At 45.5% G+C, this 5,000-nt stretch overlaps 1 protein-coding gene across 1 annotated transcript in view; it reads right to left on the bottom strand.

Moving 5' to 3' along the window:
• Positions 1–5,000, bottom strand: part of necab2 (N-terminal EF-hand calcium binding protein 2) — a gene marked incomplete at both ends in the record, with an annotated part of 380,241 nt that overhangs the window by 180,331 nt on the left and 194,910 nt on the right. The window lies entirely within an intron of this gene.

The following is a 5,000-nucleotide window of genomic DNA, read 5'->3' as shown; positions in this document are numbered from 1 at the left end:
AGCACCCAGTTCTGCCCTCATGTCCTTTCCTCGCCCCGCCCCCGCCCAATGGTTTACCTCTGACCTCCGCTCGATGAAAAGAGCTGGTCGTCGACTGGAGCGTCTCTTCAAGCGATCTGGCCTCACGTCCACCGTTTGGCCTTCGTCGACCATGTGAAGTCCTACAAGGAGGCTCTCTCCAAGACCAGGACAGCTTACTACTCCACCCTCATCACCTCACAACAAAATCACCCCATATCTCTTTTCTCCACTATAAATTGTCTCCTCCACCCTCTCACTGCCTCTCACACTGCTGATGCTCCTGACCTCTGCTGTTCCTTGACCTTTTCCAGGCTAAAGTGATTTGCATCCATCAACAACTTACGGTGCCTTACAATTGACTTACAATATTGTCACAAGGAAAGATGAAATTACCTACCTGGGTTCCATCCTAGAGGCTAATCTCTCCTGTGACAAAATGGCATCCAATGTAATAAAAAAAGTCAACCAACGAACTCGATTCTTGTACCGGATCTCCTCTCTGGTAAACAAGAACACCCTGAAGACTCTGGCAGGAGCACTCATTCAGGGGTACTACGACTATGCTTGCACCTCATGGTACCAAAGCACCTCAAAGGCGCTAAAAACAAAATTACAAACATCTCAAAACAAACTGGTCAGACTACTGCTTGACCTTACTCCTAGAACCCACCTCACCCCTGCCCACTTTGACAACCTAGGATGGCTTAGAGTAGACGACAGAGTACAACAACTTGCAATGGGCCTGGTCTACAAGATACACTACACGACCAAGGTACCCATGTACATGTCAAAATACTTCCCAAAGGTCAGTGAATACCACGATCACAACACCAGAGGGAGCTCCACAAATCATGTTAAACCCAGATTCGGCTCAAATAAGGGACTAAACACGTTTCGCAATTATGCCACATCAATGTGGAACGCCCTACCCAAAGCTGTAAAGGAATGTGGATCACTACCCACTTTCAAAACCTCTCTCAAGGGACACCTACGGGAGACTGCAATTCAACACTGGCCCCTGTAAATATCCTAACCCAACCCCCTCCAATGTACAGTCATTTACCTAGTATGGTTTTGTCAATAGTTCAATGTACAATTGTGTTTGTTTGTACAGTGTCTCCCCCCCCCCCCCTCAATGTACAGTGTTACTTGTTTATACAGTGTGCCCCCCGGCCCCCCCCCCCCCCCCCCCCCAACCACCTCCAATGTAAATTACCCAGTATGGTTGTCAATATCCCAATGTACCCAACCCCCCCCACCCAACCTCCTCCAATGTACAGTTTCTACGTCAAATGTATATACTCCCTTTTCTTGACTCCTTCTGTATCACAAACAGTACTGTATTTGCAAATCTGGTATGTCATAAATGTATAGATGTAGCAGTACTGACTATCTGTATGTCATGTATGTCATATATGTCTATATGAATTGAAAATGGGGGACCCTGATGGAAACAAGACAAACGTCTTTCTCAGGTCTGCATCCCCTTAACAATTGTATGTATTGAGCCGTACTGTATTGTACCCATTCTGCAATCTGTTAAATAAAGTTTTCATTCATTCATTCATTCATGCCCGCCCCCTCCCCTCCTCACATACCCCTGACGCCGGACTGCACGCTCCCAGCTGCACCCCTCCATCCCCAGTGCTCTCTCCTCCTTCTCCCCAGTGGATGTTCCGCTGGTCATGAAGTTGGTCACCAGAGCTAAAGCTTCCACCTGCTCCCTCGACCCCATGCCCACGGTGCTGGTCAAGGCCTGCCTCCCCACCCTCTGCCCCATCATAACGGACATCATCAACTCCTCTGTCATCTGGAATAGTTCCCTCCTGTTTCAAAACCGCCTCCATCACTCCCATCCTGAAGAAGCCTGGTCTGGACCCTGAGGTGCTGGATAACTACCGGCCGATCTCCAACCTTCCTTTCCTAAGTAAAACCTTGGAAAGAGCAGTCGCTGCCCAGCTTAACCAACATTTGTCCAACCATGAGCTCTACAAACCCCTTCAGTCAGCCTACCGAGCACATCACAGCACAGAGACCGCCCTCATCAAGACACATCAGCCTCCTCATCCTTCTCGACCTCTCTGCAGCGTTTGATACAATATCCCACTCAGTCCTCCTCAAATGCCTCTCCGACAACCTTGGCATCAACGGTACAGCTCTGTCTTGGTTTCACTCTTATCTCGCAAATAGGTCTCAGTTTGTCAGCGTCAGCGTCAGCGGCTCATCCTCCAGTCAACCACAGTGTCCCCCAAGGCTCCGTGCTGGGTCCCCTACTTTTCACCATTTACATCAGGGCTATTCAACTGGCGGCCCGCGGGCCAGATCCGGCCCGCGGGATGATTCTGACCGGCCCGCCAAAGATTACATGATAATAAAAAAAATATATATATATAAAAAAAAAAAAAAAAAAATTAAATATTTTTTATTATTATTTTTTTTTTAACTTTTTTTTTCATGTCAACGTTAACACGCACAATTGAGCCAAAAGTCACTCAATTAATGACATATTTCATTGATAAATTGAGGGAAAACTTTGCAAGTTGATTTGATGAATTTGACATGTCCAGATAATTGATGCATTTTGTGAGCAACCCATTTGCCAATGTAGCTGCTATTTCCACAAAAGGACAAGAGTTCCTTGCATCACTTCACATTGATGAAGGTCTCCTGCAACCTGAAATAATTGACATGCAAGCATCATCTGCTCTGAAGCAGGCACTTGAGAATGAATCCACCACAACCTTTTGGATAAAGTGTATTCATGTCAAGACATTCCCCAAAATAAAAACGCTGGCAATATCTGTGCTAACAATGTTTGGCTCAACATACACCTGTGAATCCAGTTTCTCTCACATGAATGCCATTAAAACAAGCAACCATGCCTCCTTGACAAATGAGCATTTGCATCACTGTTTGCGGGTAGCCCTCACTTCCTATGAACCCTCTTTCTCTGCCATTGCCCAGTCAAAGAAGTGCAATCGCTCTCATTAGATGTGTGTATGTAGGCTAGGCCTGTCTGACCCCCACCCCCCTGATGTTTGAGAGTTAAGAGTCGACAATAAGTGCTAATAAGATGCTGTGATTTGCTGTTGTTGCACAGACATGAAGCACTTTTTCATAAGCTCAGCTGCACTATAAATGTGTTTTTTTGTTCAAGTGTTGATGTTAGAATGTTCATATGCACATCATGTACTTGTTTGTTTTTTATTTTTATATTGAAATGTTGAAGAGGAGATGTTGCAGTTGAAATGAAACACTTTTTTTTTAAAGTATACTACTTTTGCAATGTAGTTAAAGGGGATCTTATAAATGGCCTTTTTCAGTGTTTAGCATTGTTTCCTAGCTATGTGGACTTATATTAATATGATCTATGTCTCTAATTCTCATATTGGCACATTCTTCCAATTCTCCTCTCACAATATTCACCCTCACTGAACTGAGTCATCTGAAAATGTGCTGATTTGTGATGTCAGAGAGACACTGCTGCATGATAATCAGCTGAGTTTCCACACAGTTCCCACAGTGGTTGGAGCCCAGGCTCAAAACGTGTTTTTGAGTACTTGATTAGAAATACAAAACAATGAATTAAAAAAAAAAAAAATTACAGAGGTGTTCCATAAACCCACAGGAATTGTGTAAAAGTGCCAAAATAGTGAAAGAAATAGTAAAATAGTTCCCCTTTAAATAAAAGTTGTGAAAATGTGGTTGCGTGTTGTGTCAAGTGTACATATATTCATAGCACGGGGAGGCGCCGTGGCAGTCCGGCCCCTGGCCCCTTGGGTTTCTGACAATGTGGCCCCCTGAACAATTTAGTTGAATAGCCCTGATTTACATGCTCCCCCTCGGTCAGATCATACGTCACTACTCATATAAGTTCCTTGGGGTACACCTGAACAATAAACTGGACTGGTCGGACAACACAGAGGCCCTCTACAGGAAGGGACAGAGCAGGCTGTTCTTCCTGAGGAGACTCAGGTCCTTCAATGTGTGCAACAGACTGCTGCAGTCTTTTTACCAGTATGTTGTGGCCAGCATCCTCTTCTATGCTGTGGCATGCTGGGGAGGCTACATCAACTCAAGGGACACCAACAAGCTCAACAAGCTGGTGAGGAAGGCTAGCTCCGTGGTGGGAGCCGAGCTACCTAGACTTGAGGTGATGGCAGAGAGGGGGATGATAAGGAAGCTGGCTGCCATCATGGAGAACCCCTATCACCCCCTCTACGACGAGCTAGTCAAGATGAGAAGCTCGTTCAGCTACAGACTCATTCCCCCCCGACACTCAACTAACCGCCTCGGACAGTCCTTCATACCAGCGGCCATCAGGCTCCACAACAGTGGGAAGCGACTAGCAGCCTCCAGGCTCCACAACAGGGGGCAGCGACTGCTACCAGACATTGACCTGGGACTTATAGGAACCCAAGGAGGACAACCTACACTACCTTAGGCTTACTGCACCTTATGTGGATACTGTGATACTGTGATACTGTGAATAATGTATATTTCAGTGGATACCGTGATACTGTGAATAATGTATACTCAGTAGATAGTAAATTATAACACTACCTTATGCATACTGCACCTTATGTGACACTGTGAATAATGTGAATATTTCTTCAGCTAGTCAGATAGTAAATTATATTGACCATATTGATCAAATTGTTTACACTGCCTGTGTTGTTTTTTACTACCTGTACACTGTGTTGTTTTACTACCTGTAGGCCCCCCCCCCCCCCCCCCCATGCTGCTATGATGCCTGAATTTCCCCAAGGGGATCAATAAAGGAATATCTTATCTTATCTTATCTTACTACGGCCTCAACTTCCACTGCTACGCTGATGATACTCAGCTCTGTCTCAGCACCTCACCATCCTCCCAGCTCCCCCCACAGTCTTTAGTCAACTGCCTCCACGCCATAAAAACATGGATGTCAACCAAACTACTTAAACTGAACAGCAAAAACACAGAGCTCATGGTTGTGG

The sequence above is a fragment of the Notolepis coatsorum genome, assembly GCF_963971535.1.
Source record: "Notolepis coatsorum genome assembly, chromosome: 6".
In the NCBI taxonomy this organism is placed as follows: domain Eukaryota; kingdom Metazoa; phylum Chordata; class Actinopteri; order Aulopiformes; family Paralepididae; genus Notolepis; species Notolepis coatsorum.
The sequence above is the reverse complement of the archived record's forward strand: the minus strand, read 5'-3'. Positions and strand labels throughout refer to the sequence as shown.